The 15,646-nt window shown below is 43.1% G+C and overlaps 1 protein-coding gene across 3 annotated transcripts in view; it reads left to right on the forward strand.

The window, feature by feature from the left end:
- Positions 1-15,646, forward strand: part of ARHGEF4 (Rho guanine nucleotide exchange factor 4) — a 169,875-nt gene that overhangs the window by 123,297 nt on the left and 30,932 nt on the right. The window contains exon 1 of one of the 3 annotated variants that reach the window (XM_056499208.1): positions 340-353. The exons of the other annotated variants lie outside the window; for them this stretch is intronic. The gene's annotated coding sequence lies outside the window, so the exon portion shown is untranslated. Of the gene's footprint in view, positions 1-339; positions 354-15,646 lie in introns of those variants that run through there. 3 annotated transcript variants of the gene reach the window in all.

Below are 15,646 nucleotides of genomic sequence, written 5' to 3' on the forward strand. Positions count from 1 at the left end.
GGCTTCCTGGTACTGACCCCTGGAGAGCTCTGCTTGTGACCTGGGGCCTTGGAGAAACTTCCAAATCTGAGTGATGGAGTTAGAGTCATGGGTGTGTAGTTAAATAGAAGTGTGTGGCCACCCCGGGGGCAGCAGCGAGCAGCTGGCCATCAACCAGGTACTGCTGCACCCTCACCTGGGGTTTGTGAGCTTTCTGGGCTTCCTGGTACTGACCCCTGGAGAACTCTGCTTGTGACCTGGGGCCTTGGAGAAACTTCCAAATCTGAGTGATGGAGTTAGAGTCATGAGCGTGTAGTTAAATAGCAGAGTGTGGCCACCCCAGGGGTGTAGGTGAGCAGCTGGCCATCAACGAGGTACTGCTGCACCCTCACCTGGGGGCTGAGCTTTCTGGGCTTCCTGGTACTCACCCCTGAAGAACTCTGCTTTTGGCCTGAGGCCTTGGAGAAGGCTTCCAAATCTGAGTGATGGAGTTAGAATCACTGGTGTGTAGTTAAATAGAAGTGTGTCATTTCACATGGTGAAGGGTTTGCAATTTGAGGTGTTTATAATACAGAAATAGGTGTGGGACAAGATGGAGTGTAAGAGCAATAATGAGAGAGCTCTTTAAGATGCTGTTTATTGTACCCAGAGGATACAGCAATTCATAGTTACTGGGTGACAAGAGCCCAGCCCACAGCCTGCCAGCCTCAGCTGAAGGCTTGTCTGAATCCAACTCTAGTTCTGGTTACAATGCATTATATACTTTTCTTTTAATACATAACAACCAAAACAATACCTTTACTATTATCTATAGCCTATCATAACTACCAATATTACCATATTCATGTTACTACTTTCCAATCACAAAAAGTTAGTGTGTTACAGTTAAAGCTAAAAGTTGTTTTTCGGTTTTCTTGCAGTGGAAAATTCTGAGACCTTTTTTCTACTTGCAACATCAGTTGCCTTGTTTGCCTGTGAAATCTTTTTACTTGGTAAAAACATCTTCTGTTTGAGATGGGCTTATCCTTCACTTTGAGCTGTAAAAACCCCTTCTAGCTAACATGCCCTTTGCCTTCTTAGTTATCCAGTAAGACTGGCTCAGCAATTCTTTTCTTCTATATCAAAACTTGCTTTCATTTCTATTCCTTCTTCAGATTCAAAGATCTTTCTGCTAAACATTCATATCTGTGAGATCTTCCTGTCAAACCCCTATCCATCCCAACAATGGAGGATTTTGGGTGGTGTCTCTTTTTGGTGTTCATCTTCCTTCTTCTTCATGTTTTCAGGCAGTAGTTTTTGGTTGGACAGTCAGTGCCCATGACCAATGAGGGTCATGAGAATTTAGTTATTGTGTTAAAAGGATAAATAATACAGGTGTTAATTCTCTCTTGGGCTGTTTAGCTTTAAGAGAACTTGTAGCAGCTGGATCTGTCTCCATTTTGCTCACTTCTAGCACGTGACTATAGAAGTGCTGCTGAGCTCTCTGTACTTTTTGATATGATTTAATAAACAACCAAGCCTGAACAGGAGAAAATTAGTTTCCTTCATGTATTTTTTAATCCTGGCTCTAAGTGAAGGCAGAAGAGACTGAGACAAACCACTAATTAAGTGATGCAAAACTCCCACCAGTGTTACAGAGAAGGATGCTGTGGCTCTGGTTAACCACAGCCAGTCTGGTAATGGCAAAGTGGATAGGATTTTAAATTCAATTTACTGTGGGCACCATTTACAGCCAGGTGACAACAGGGTGCTGTCCCTGAGGCAATGCAGAGCCACAGCAGGTGACTTTCATCTTGGGTGCTTTTGATTGAGAACTTTAAAAACATTAATTATTGAAAGTGGTTAGTTTTTTTCTTCTGCCTTCACTCAGAATGTTTAAGAGACAGATTTTTTGTTTGGACTTGGTTGTTTATTAACTCTTATTTAAAGTACAGACAGTTTTTCTACACTTCTAGCTATTAAGCCAAAAGCAAGAAAATGCAGGTGAATTTAGCTAGTTACAAGGTCTTTTAAAGCTTAACTATTTAATTAAGAGCTGACATCTATATTATTTATACATTTGACCCAATAACCAAATACTTGTGACCTGCACTGCAGGATTTTTTATCTATCTAAAAACTGCTTCTTGAAATCATGAAGAAGGAACAAGAAGGAAGAAGAGCCACTGCCTAAGAACCTTCATCTTGTCCCATACCTATTACTATATTCTAAACCCTCAAATTTAAAACCTTTTACCATGTGAAATCACACACTTTTATTCTAAGTACACATCAGTGATTTTAAATCCATTACTCAAATTTGGAAGCCTTCTCCAAGGCGTCAGGTCAAAAGCAGAGTTCTCCAGGGGGTCAGGGTCAGAAAGCAAAGAAAGTTCAAAACTCTCAGGCTTCAGGGTTCCAACAATTAATGAACTTGTTAAAAACATTAATGAACAAGTTCAGGCTTGGAATGTGTTGTACTGAAGTCATATCAGAGATGTTAAAAAAATTCCTGGTCTATCTGTTTCTTTATTCATAGATTAGAAGGATGAAAAGTTTAATACAGGTTTGGTCTTCACTGTTTCTTCCTGTTCCCCAGTTTATTCACTTTAGGGATGTGAAAGACCTGTCTTTTTAGTCACTGTTTTTAGCTATTTTATAGTGCTGATCTTGATTAAGCTGACATCAGCAGTTTAAGAAGGTAATACTTGGTTTAAACAATGCAATGAGCACCATAATAACAGATCTAAGATGTTTTTCCTGTAAAAGTCCATTTTTCATCTTGTGCATTAGAACTGGCATCCTGCTATACACAGAATGCTTTTTCTGTGAGGTGCACTTGAAAGAGTGGAGCATGTTCACCACATGAGTGATCCCTTGAACTCCTACACCTTCTTTCTCTCTGTTATGTATACATGACCTTCCCAAGATGGGAAGGCAGGGATAAAAGAAGTATTATATTTTCTTATGGCTAAGCTATAACTGAAACTGCATGGCTCTCAGTGTGTGTATTTGATATACCCAGTGATGGTGCTTCTGGGGTCTGAAGAAGCTCCAGAAAGCTACACAGTGAGGATAACAGCTTTTCTTCAAAAACAACAACAGCAAATGCTCTTCCAGCAGTTCTCCCACTGCTCAGAGTCCCCAGCTACAGCCCTGGGTGCCTGGGCTAAGGAAGGGAGTTGCTTTATTTTCTTCCCCTGTTGCTTACATCCAGGGGTTATCAAACCATTATCAGAGTTTTTTAATTTAAACTTAGAGGTCTTGGTCTGTTGTCACTGGCAAGAAAACCTAAGCAGAGCACCAGAAAATCTTGAGTTGTGTTCTTCCATGTTTACCTGGTGTGTTTATGAGAGTCTCAGGCACCACAGGAGTCAGTCCCAAAGCATGCACTGAGTCTGGGAGGAGGATTCTGCTTCCTTCCCAGTCACTTGCTTCCATCAAACAGAATATCCTCTGTATCCCTCTCCTCTCCTCCCCTTTCCTTTCCTCCCCTTTCCTCTCCTCCCCTTTCCTTCCCTTTCCTTTCCTCCCCTTTCCCCTTTTCTTTCTTTCCCTCCCCCAAATATTTAAAATCAGGAAAAAAATAAACTTGACAGCAGGTCTCACCATTGTGCATGTGGTGGATGGTTTTTTGTTTCTCTGTTCATTATTACTGAGAACAATTGCTTTTCTTTCATTTCTTAAAAGTTCCTTTTATTAGTGCAAAATCCCATCACTTGTAATCAGGAAAGCCAATGGATGTGTCCAAAGCAAGTGTAATTTGTATAATCTATGAAGCGTATGTGAGCTTTTGTTGGCCAGTTGACTTGAAAGAAAAATGATTATTTTTGGCTTGTTCCCTAGAATCTTGCCTGTTCAGGAGCCAACAAAGCTGTAAGAACAAACAGTTCATTATTTACTTTGTTGACTGGTTCCTAGGGGTAATTAATCCATCACTTGGTTCCAGTGAGCCTTAGCAAGGCGCTGCCTACACAATCGCTTCCAGGAACAAGAGATTACAGAAAAGTACAAAATCTCTGCAGTGAAATGCTAAATCTGAGATGGGAATTCCACAACAACAGATGTCTTAAGTGCTGGAATTGAAATATCTCAATAGCTGGTAGTTGGACAGGCTTATCCTCATCTTCCCTGCTGGACCAAAAGGTGGCTGTTGATTAGTCCTGAGTATTTGCCATAGTGCTAGGAGTGATGGAAGGTGAAGATTTCAGTGTTCACTCATTCAATCACATTTTGTGAGTAGTCTCAGCTTTGTTTAATTGTATTTAATTGTATAAAGTTGCATTTTATTGGTTGTGGATATGGAAACTATGGTAACCACATTATTCTTAGCCTTCTTGGAAGAAACAGCTTTCAAATAAACAGAGAAGGCTGAAATACATTTTTAAGGTAGTTGGCAGACCAAGTGTTGCTTTAAGGCACAAAACACCCAACCACTGAGTTTTAGTTCATTTTGGATCAAGAGAAAATGATTATGAAATAAAAAAGAAACCTTTCATAAAACTAGAATAATTTATTGGCAAGAACACTAGAGGGATGAAAGAAAGCTGAGAAGGTTGTATAGAGCCCACCTAAGAAGATCAGCATGAGAGTGTGTAAGAGCCAAGAAAAATCAATCAAAAAGTAATAATAAGGGTTTGGGATGAGAAAAGAGGTAGGAGAAGTAATTTTCTTGGGGCATTGTTTGACATTCTTTCAAATGCTTTATTGATGCTCAGGAAAAGAGATTTTTGTGTCTAGATTGTACTTGGTTGAGTTTACTTTGTGTTTGCTGCAGATAAAAACCCTATGCTTGTATTTTATTGAGTCCAGGGTATCACTGGGTGAAAATGCAGCAAGAGAAAAATCTCTACTGCAAATATATTGTGATTCTGTCCTTCCAGCTCTGCACAGATGTTATGTGTAGGACAGATCCAGCTTCAAGCCTCATTAAATGTGTTCCATACTATCTGAAGTGGAGAAGAGGAGGGATAAGGGGTATAGAAACCTGCCTGCTTGGCTCTGGAGTGACCATGGTGATGAGAAGCAGCCCAGTTTTCCCCACTAAGTAGTTGGCCTGGGTGAGGAAGCTTAGACCTCTTTGCCTGGTGATATCTGAGGTGTGCTGAGGGTTTGTTGTGTGCTGCTGTGTGTGGGAAGGGCTTGTGCAGCTCTGTGCTTGCAGGAAATGCAATTGCACTTTAACACAGCCCTCCATGAACAGCACCATGCCCATCTTGTGAAAGCAAAGACTCCCAATTTTTTCCTTATCTCATATGGCTCTATGCCTGATAAGTTTGGAATTTGGTATGTGGAGTCTCATTCCTGAGGAAAGGCACAGTTCATTGGCTTCTGCAGGCCAGGATTTTATCTAAGACATGTAACCACTGCTGCCTTGTGTTTTAATGTGACACTATCATAATGTCTTACAGATGTTTGAGCTACCCCATGGCTGTTGACAAGATGCAGTTAAGCTAATTGGTTCCAACATATATGTTTCTGATTTTAAAAAGTAATTAATCCAGGAAGATGTTCCAAGTGACACAAAAAATTCATCTGCCACGTACCCAGGCAGCAGACACTGCAGCAGTACTCTCTCCATCTCTGCAGTCTCTAAAACATCACTCTGCTGCTAAGCTCTTGGATCCTGTGCTGGGCTCACCCAGTGCTTCTCCAAGACCAATTTTAAACAAGACAGACTTATGAACTGCTGGGGTTTTTTTAAAGAAAAAAAAAAGAAAAACAAACCAAAACAGCAAAACCAAATCAAACCCCCAAACTCATAAAAATACAGATGAAATCAGAACAACTGATTTTAATTTTGTTAAACATGAATAATATCCCTCATAGCCTTTTTCACTTCATTTATCTGCATTCTAATTAATAGAAATCTCTTGTGTACTATATGAGGGCAAATTTCATAAGACAGAAACTTTAAAAATAGTGCCACAAAATATTGTCATTTCTTTTCTTTAAAAGAGTACATGATAGATTGCAAAATCTGTGGTCACAGTGGATTTCCAGACTGAAAACAGAATTAGAATTATTGATAATAAGGAAGCAATATATAACATTCCTGTGTCATCTGGGAGAAAAGATTCATTATCACTTTCGTATCTTAATGTGAGCATCTTGCTAAAGCAAAGAGAAACCAGTTAACAAACACCTGCCAGCACACATTGAGTTGTTTTTGATTTTTTTTTCCCATCTGAAGACCCCAATTCCTGCTTTTGTGTCCCACGTATTCCTGCAGCCAAGGTTGACAACTGTGCTCCAGAAGCAGCAGATATGATTTATTTGCAGAATATGCTATAAAGCTCAGTGCTGTCAAGGACAAGAAATAATGTTCCCCTGTGGACATAAATCTTTACTGGATCCTGCTTTTTTTTGGTCCCAAGTGCTTGTGTAACTTTGTGTAGGGCTTAAATGTGAGTGTTCAGAGTATGGAGTCAGAATTGTAACTTCTTTTACTGCCTGCTGGATTTAGTTTTTAGAGTTTTCTGGTCTGCAGACTTTCAAGGTTGTTTCAGAGGGCTTTTTGCAGTGGATTTGAAGCAATCAGTATATTCAAATGCTCTGTGGCAGTTATGTCCCATCAAACATCAGGATCAGTAGCTAAGTGGTCCCAGGGGTTTCCAGAGCCATATTTCTGCCTTCTACCATGGGCAGCTGGGGCTGCTCTGAGCCATTTTCCCATGTCCTGCTGCACTGGGCATCCCCTGAGCAAGGGATCCTCCCTCAGCAGGCTGAAGATGCAGAGGATGTGATGGGAGCCAGTGTAGCTCACTCAGCACTGAGGAAAGGCTGCCTTGTGAGGGAATTCAGGGTTTTTTGGAAAGATGGGGGAAATGGGATGTGCTTTCCCACCTGCAGTCATGCAGTGAGTCCTTATCCATCCAAATGCTTGTTCTCAACCATGGGAGGTGGGGACAGGTAGCTCCCTTACCATAGGTGTGTGCCATACACTCCACCAGGAGTTCAATCCACTTAGAAGCATTTCTGTAAAATGTATTTTCTTTTGCTGGACCATGCTTTCCCTAAACACCCCAATTAAGCTGATACTCATTAGGACCAAATAAAAAACCTCCAGGGTTAGCTTGGTTTTTGGGGTACAAATAATGGGGGGCTGTTAGAGTTCTAACTCCCAACCCAAAACTCTGTGGTGTGGCAGTGCTGCAGGTGCATTAGGGAATGGGTGGGTTATGGGCTCAGTCTCTCAAGGAATCTAACTCCTTGCAGGAGCCAAGCTGGAGCAGCAGAACAGGAGAGGCAGCCTCTGGCTTTCACCTCTTCATGGGCACAGATGTGCCCCCTCATGCACACAGATGTGTTTGAGGAGGGGAAGTACTGCCCAAACTTTCATCCCCTGCTGTAAAACAGAGCTAAATCCATCACTCAAAGGAGATAACTGAGACAGCATGATGGCTTTGGAGTTCTTACATCAGCCTTGCCAGCTGTTTTATTGTAAGACTAACAGCTTCTGTTCACACTTGTTAATGATCTCTTGTGAGGATTAGGGGACTCAGTAAAATGTCTGGTTTTTGTTGGCATTCCATATGTTCCCAGTTACTGGGGTGTGAAGAGGGGCTTGGCTCCACAAATAGCATCCCCTTTGGAGAAAAAGTGATCCAAGAATGCTTTAACTCCTGAAGTTACTTGTGCCAAATCACCTCAGAGACTGTCTGTATTTTGTCCATGGGTTGCCAGGACTGTCTGATTTTCCCTACTGCTTAAAGACAGCATGATGTGTTTACAAGAGGTCTCTTTATCCTTTGGCACCCCATTAGAAGGGCTCCTTTAACCTGTGGCAGTGGCACTGTGTCCTGCAGAAGGTCTTGGCTTCCTGCCTGCCACTGTTAGCAACACGAGGGCCATTTACCACAGCACCACTGAGATCTTCAGATCCTCCCGTGGGGCAAGGCAGGCTCCAAGCCCGCGAGGTCCTCATGGTTCTACCTGCTGAGGGCTCTCCCTGCACCTGATCAGGGTCTGTGCAATGAAGCCAAGGAATCGTGCAGGTGAAGGGGAGCAATTTCACCATCCATCTGTAAACTTGAAACCTTTCAAAGCTGCCCTCTCTCTGATACAAAAAGGAATTTACCCTGTCCTCAGGAGCTCCCTGTTTGGCTTTCAGGGATCCTTGGTTTGGTATCCAACTCTCCAGTGGGAGGAAGAGCATTAGAAGCACTGTGACATTTGCAGCCCTACAAAGATTTTAGCTCAGAAGTGTAACAAACTGCTGTTGCCACTGCTTGAAACAGGAGCCTGATGGTGTGCAAAGAAAAGTCTGTTTTGCAGAATCTTGCTGTTACAATTTGCTCTGCCAATGTCTTTATTTAAAATAAAAAACTTGGGGATGTCCGTGCCCCAGCTGACCAGCTCAAGAAACACCTGGGATGGATAACAGTGCAATAAACAAGTGGAGATTGGTGTACAAAGATTTACTGAGAGAAGGGGATAAAGAAGGAATGTGAGAGAGTAGGAATGCTGGGTAGTCTAGAGATTGTTGCAGAGGTTATTCCAGGCTTAAGTGTTTGCATAGAGACAGAGAAGTAAATTTCTCTCATTTTATATCATACTTGTGTCTCAGGTTCCTCTCAGCATGGTTTTAATATCAGAACATTTCTAGGATTTGTTCTCCTCTCCAAACTCTGATTTGGAGCAGCTTTTCTCTGCAAAGAATTTTCCTAATTCTCTGAAGACAATTGATCCCAGTGGTGGAAAAATAAAACCCCTCCTGGCTCTTTTGACCCTTCAAAGAGCACTGTTAATCCCTCACGAGATCTTGCCCATCAAGTAGGGGATCAAGGCTCCTTGTCCTACACTCGGTAAGCTGGGGGCTGAGTTAGCAAAAAGTTTGGCCATGGTTGAAAGGAGTGAAGTTTTATATTCCCACTCTGGTGAAAGCAGAAGGATCAGCAGCAAAAACCAAGCTCCTCCTGAGCTCCTGGAAGGCTCCCCCTCCCCTGGGGCACCTGGGGCCAGCCCTGCACACCTCCTGTGCCACGGGCTGCCAGGCTGTCCCTGGGACATTGAGCTCAGCTCCTGCCTTCCAGTTTTGGATTACAGGGAACAGTGACCTAGAAAGGTGTTGTGGGGGCTGTTGTTTCAGTTCTCCTTCTAGCTGATGTTATCTGTGATCTTTAGAGAAGATCCTGTTTCTGGCTGTTCCACTGACTCGCTGCTGGCAGGTCTTCATGTCAACAGGTTTTATGGAATGAAAGCAGGGTGTGAGCTATCCAATGCAGACTGAATGTCCTGGTTTTTTCACATTCCTCTGTCCCTAGTGGATGCTTTGCTAGTAAAGGAGAGGGGCACCTTGTTCATTCACTACTGGGGCCTGAGAACCCATGCTCACCTTCCTGATTATCTTAACAACCACTTACCAAATTTGCTTCTGAGCTGTATCTTAGATTCTTACTAAATTTTGGGGCAGCTTTTGGAGAACAGCCCATCAAGGTTTGATCTTCAGGGTTTGTTGTTCTGCTGCATTTTTTTTTTGCCTTCTGGCTAAAACTGAGGTATCAGGGAAAACATCACCTCGGAAGGCTGCATGGCCAATTAAAATTTTTGTCTTGTGGAACATAGGAATGCCTAGCCTGCTTCTTATACACAGCTTACATGTAGTTTATATCCTCTTATGGCTTTTCTCATCCATGGAGCTTATTCTTCTCTCCAGCCCTCCTGTGGCTCCTTTAGTTCCATCAGAAGGCAATGAAGGAGGACTCCCAAATTAATATCACTACAGACCAGCCTGGAAGAACTTGAGAGACCTGTCACTTGTAAGCAGTTTTTCTGCTTTCTGCCTCCACAAGACTGGTATATTCTGTAAGAGGTGAGGATGCTGAACAAAAAGAGAAGGGTCAGTACACTGTTCTGCAACTAAATAAATGCATTATTTTAAAGATGGCAGGCAAAGGAATGCTGTACTTGTAATTTTACAATGTATGAGCTCCACAGAATATCTGAGACAGCCCAAAACAACATTGCTTTCTTGTAAATACCTGTACAGTCAGAAAGAAGGGGGACTAGTGGTCTAGAAACAACCAGAAGAATAAAGCTTGGCCCTGTTCCCCCTCCCCTCTCTAGCTACCTCTTGTAAAAACTCTTACAGGGATTATCTGTTAATGTTTTTCAGCTTTGTATGAAGAAACCTTCCTCTACTCCATATTCCCATATTCCCCTTGTCACTCACCTTGTACTGTTATTTATCCCCTTCTCATCCCGTTTATCTGTTTCACTGGCTTCATTGCAGCTTCCTCTGACCTCACCTGCTTCAGGTTCCCCAGCTCTACCTGTGCCTGTTTCCTCCCTTCTCTCCTTCCCTTTTCTAGTATTTCTCTGGCTGGTTTTCCCCGATTTCTCTGTTTCAGCCCACATAGTGCCCAAATGACCATTCCTTGTTATTCTACTTTATCCGTGGCTGTCAAATTTTCAGCTCAAATACAGGGTACCACAAAACCCAAAAACATTAAAATAATTTCAGGAGCCCAAACATCTCCTCTTTCAGTCCCCAAGGATATCATTGCCAGCATGTCTGTTCCTCGGCCCTGTAATAAGAGTGGTTATTTTCTCTCACCCCCTCTTTGGTTATTGCATTCAGGCTCTTAATCTTGCTGGTCTCCAAGATGCAGCATTTCCTTTCTTTCCATCTGTGTTACTACAAACCCCATTCAGCAAGTGTTTATTTCAGAGCTTCATTATTACAATATCCTTTTGTCCTGCCTGTGTCCAATTTGTACTGAAAATATCAACCTTCCCAGGCCCTACATGGGCTGTCCCAGCTTGTATTTGCTTCTCCCTGCTTGTTCCTTGCTCTGCCATGTCTATCCTGTTTCCAAGGCCAACTATCTGTATTCCTCTCCTGCCATCCCAAAATCCCAAAAGCATGCCCAGCTGCAGCTCAGCACTCCCTGGAGCTCCTCTCAGCTCCCAGGGTGTGTGGGGTGTGTTGTGTCAGCACGTGGCTCATGGCACCAACACCTTCCTTTGGCTCCTTTGGAGCTCCAGCCCATGCTGGTAATTCCCAGATTCTTCAAACATGTGAACAGTTGCTGTTGCTACTCTTGAAAATAAAACTTGCTTTAGGAGAATTTGGAAGATTTTCTAGATTTAGTAGAGTCTGAAAGCAAAATACTGGTTGCTAAGCAGATTGTCTCTTTTTCTTTTTTTTTTTTTTTTTTCCTTTTTAATTAATTGTAGTCAGGGGTGGCCAGTCTGGCTGCTTTCCTTGCAGTCTCTCAGCAGAGCCATGCCTTAATCTATGCACTCCATAAGGAAATGAGCAGGCCCATTGAGAGTTATCTCGTGAGTCTTGGTACTCGACACAAGAGCAGCTTGTAAAGTTTTGGCAGCACTGCATGAACACTGTGCCCAAGGAAGTACTGGCTGTAAGATCTGAGTGGGTTTAAACCATGCAGTACGAGCTAGAGCAAGATGCAGTGGGAGTAACTGTGCTCTAGTAACACAGCGTAACACACTGTAAAAATTCAAAGCAAACTCTGACAGACTGTTTTCCATTTTAGAAGTACATGATCATATGCAGCTGAAAAAGCTATACTTGTTCTGATGTTTTCTGGCATGGCTCAACTGTTATCTGCAGTGTTACTGAGTGTTAACTCAATGCATAGCAGGGTTGATATTTGCTTGGTTTGGATGCTGAGGAAAGTGTGATTGTGGGATAACTGGGAGTTAAGGAAATTTGGTTTCCATGGAATGATTTGCAGGTACAAATGCTTGCCCCCTCACAGTTTCATTGTCAGCCTTTTCAGCTGCTGAGCTGTCACCCACTAAACATCCACTTAGATTGGATTCTTTTTTAAAAGATGCATTTGAAGCAGTTCATCACACCTGTGTTATAGATAGAAGTGTTTTTATCACCCAATTAAAAAAATAAAAATCAACAGAAGCTTCTTCCCTAAGAAGTTCTTGAACAGCTCTGTATAATGGGAAGGGCAGTAATAATTAGGTGATGTTTGTGTCAAAGAGAAGTTGACAATGGAAAAAAATGAGGTCATGTTGACCCAGGTGAATCTGGCTGTTGCAACATTAAAGGTTTCTGGATGTGCTGAACGTGTTCTCTTCCTCTGCAGTTCTTTATGCCCAGCCAGAGGGACAGGGGAATTCATATTTGTGTCTGTGGCTTCACTGGTGCAACAGCAGAGAGAAAAGCTGTCTCAGGAGGTATCCTCTTTGGGAATACCTTAGGGAAACCTGTAAAGGAGCTCACATTTGTGTGCTCCAGTCTGAGTTTGCATGCACAGAGACAGCAAACCCTGGAGCTGCCTGCCTGGTGTGTCCATGGGCTCTGCCCTGAGCAGGCAGCTGGGGCAGGAGGTGTCTGTGTGTCAGCTGGGCCCAGTCCAGGCTCACTTCTAGCACCTTTGTTAATATTTAGATAATATACTTTCCACCTTGTTGGAGGGAGAGTGTTGATAAATGACCCAGTAAGAGCTCTTTTTCTGTCTAGGGATATTCAGAGCACAGTTTATTTCTGCCTACAGTACTAATGTATCCTTGTCTTTAAGAGGAGTTGGACTGTGTTGCTTCTTGTACTTGTAGCAAGCACTATTCCTAGCATTCCTATTTGTGACAAATGCAGAACAGGAAGTCCTGGAAATGTGTTCTAGCATGGTATGAAATGTTCTGCTTGGAGCTTTGCATTCCAAGGCTGCTCACCAGGGGAGAGGAGAAAGGTGCTGGAGGTGGGGCTGTCCCCACACGACTCCTCTTGGTGGTTTTGCTGAGGGACTCGAGCTCTTTGCTTTCCCAGGGTGTTGGATCCAGCTTCACTGCTCATCTCCTCAGTTATTTATCTGCCTCTTCCACTGGCACACCTCTGCTGCTCATTTTCAAGTATTATTTATTCACATTTATGTGTGTGTGCCTTTCAGTTCCAGTTCAGCTGTTACAATACTGAAACACCCTTGTCACTAGTAGCCAGTGGGATTGTCTGTGTACTCCTGGCCTCCTAAAAATGACACCTAAAGCAGTCTTCAAAAGCTTAAACATCATGTGCTGCATGGTCATGAGTAAGGACCAGGCAATATTTAGGCAGCATTTTGATGAAAAATGCAAAATGTCTTTCTTCTTCTATTTTAACTAATATTAGGCTGGAGGCTATTGAATAACTCGTTCCCCCTTGGTCACTGAGCAGCTTCTGGGACTGCAGCAGGGCTCTGTGTGTGTCCAGGCCTTTGAGGCTGTGCTATGCTCACTTCTTACTCTGTTTGAGTGGCAGCATTATTCCCATGGTGCAGTCCTGGCTGAGGATGGCTCTTAGAGGAAGGAGTCAAAGGAAATAATTACAATTGCAAATTAGGTTCCAATGGAGATTGTGCAACAATTATTTGAAATATGCTCCCTCAGTGGTAGTTATACAAAGTGAGCCCCTCTGTATTACAAACCACGAGGTAAAACTTGCAGCTATTTCATCTCTTGCTGATGCCACCTACCACAGAAGCAGGTGTGATCAGTGAAGAATAAGAATGAGGCTTTATTTCCATGATGGAAAAATGCCACATGATGTTTGACAGAGTGCAGCAGTAGCTGGAGAGCCCCTAGTGCAAACACTTGGAGTTACCATGGAATTGACTCCCCCATGCAGAGTCTCTGTCACAGACCCTGTGTGGGGGTGGAAATAAAAGCCAGAATCACAGCCAGAGTCACTCTGCAGCTTTTGTTTTGTCAAGTTCAGTTTCTCTTCACTGAGAGGTCAAAAGGGTGAATGCCATTTAACATTAATTGTGCAATGCTCCAAGATGTACACCAGGCAAACATGTTATTTGTGCCCAGGCAGTGTGGTGCAGGGGGCACCTGGGTCTGCACATCAGATAAGGCAAAGGAAAATAGCTGGGGTTAGATAGGGTTAGATGAAAATGTACCTTCCACTACAATTTTGGGCTTTGTTTGCCTCTGCAATTTCTTTCTGGCCTCAGTTTCCCCTGGACATCTTTTTCCAGAAGGGCTCAAAGCAGTGTCCAAGAAGTGAACTGCTGTCCCCTTTCAGATGTCTGCAGACAAACTTTCTCTGCTTTCACCTTCAAACGTTTTAGCATGTTCATAAGTGGCAAAGATTTCAGGAGACTAGTGCAGAATTATATCATGGGTTTTACAAACTACCCCATATCCTGCAGTACCAACAGAGTAGTTCTGCCAGCCTTGTTGAATCAATGGAGTTTATCCATTTCTTTTCAGTGTAACCATGTGCTTACAGAAGATAGTGGTTGCTGTGCAGGTTTCAGAGAGGTGGGTGTGATCATGCTTTCCATTCACCATAATTAGCTTCTCCTGAAGATCTACATCCCACCCAAATCCTGCTTGTTGGCTTATGTCCAAACTCAGTCAGGCATAAAAAGCCTTCAAAGCCAGCCAGGATTTGCAGAATGCCCAGGAGTTGAACAATGCAATGATGCAAGTCAGCTGTGGGCTTGAAAAACTTCCAGTGAATTGAAGTGTGCAAGCTTTGAAGTGTTCTGCTGTGATGCACACGGCAGGGAGAAATCGTTTTTTTAAGCCATTAAGTCATTGCAGGCCAAAAACTCAAACACCATTGAGCTTGGGCAGCCTGTAGATCCCAGCACTTTTCTCTGGGAGGTTTTCCCTACAGGTCTTGAAGCTGCATTGAGAGCACAAAACCTCATCCTACACATCATTCTCCTTGTTCTATATTTAGGCTAGAGACAATGAGATTTGCAGGATCTTTGTGTTCAGAAACAAGAAACTGAAATAATTCTTGATTTGATTTTATTATGACTAAGGAAGACAGCTATCTTAAACACTGCAGAAGCACAAGGAGACAATGAAAGTTTTGACTGTCCTTTCTGTATAGCCCCTGATGAGGTTGGTGCAATCCGGGGGAAAAAAACCTCCAAAATTAAAGGAAAGTACCAGTACCTGTAACTCTTAAACCTTTCCCCACTTAGAAACCTTACCTGCTCTTTTCCAGGATACATATAGGAGCTGTACAGATCCCCAAGAAACATTATGGGCATTGATGTGCTAACACCTGAAAAACCTCAGCTTTTTAATTTGTTTGTTTCTCAGTTGTGAGAGAAGCTGAGAGTGTTCCATTTGTACCCACATCCCCTCCCAGAGATGGAGGCTACCAGAGGTGTTTGGCTTTTGTGGTTTTTATGGCTGGGACCTTGTGCTCTGGTTCCTGCTCCTAGGAATGTGTGTGGCCATGTTGGAAACTTCTGTGTGAAGTGCAGAGTCATCCTCTTGGGTAACTCCATCCTCCATCTGTGGCTCCACACACAGCTCCAGTATCACCTAGCCCTAAATCCAAGGCCTGGATTGAGCAGATTTTGGTGTCAGGATTGCAGGATTTGTATCCCTCACTTTCATGAGGGGCAATTTGTGGTGTAAGTGAGAACTGGAAGATGTGAAGCTGCCTCTTGTCAATGAAGGATGTGAATACTGAGTTCTCCTCCTCCTCTCCTGGGAAGCAATTGCTGCTGGCTGTTGAGTTAGAGGTGGGCTCTGCTTTGCTGGCCAGAGGAAACAAAAGGGCTGCAGTGGAAGACTGTGCTGTATGCTCTCCAAGGTCTATCCCTAATCCTTCCAAGCCTTTTCCCTCTGTTTCTGACCCTACACAGCTGGGAGATATGCTTAGCTGTGAGTGTACCCAAGCAAAAGCATATAAATTCATGAAAGCATCTGCAGAGCTGGATGGAGGCTTTCTGACTGCAGAGATCTGGAGATTTGCA

Source organism: Oenanthe melanoleuca, chromosome 9 (assembly GCF_029582105.1).
Source record: "Oenanthe melanoleuca isolate GR-GAL-2019-014 chromosome 9, OMel1.0, whole genome shotgun sequence".
In the NCBI taxonomy this organism is placed as follows: Eukaryota; Metazoa; Chordata; class Aves; order Passeriformes; family Muscicapidae; genus Oenanthe; species Oenanthe melanoleuca.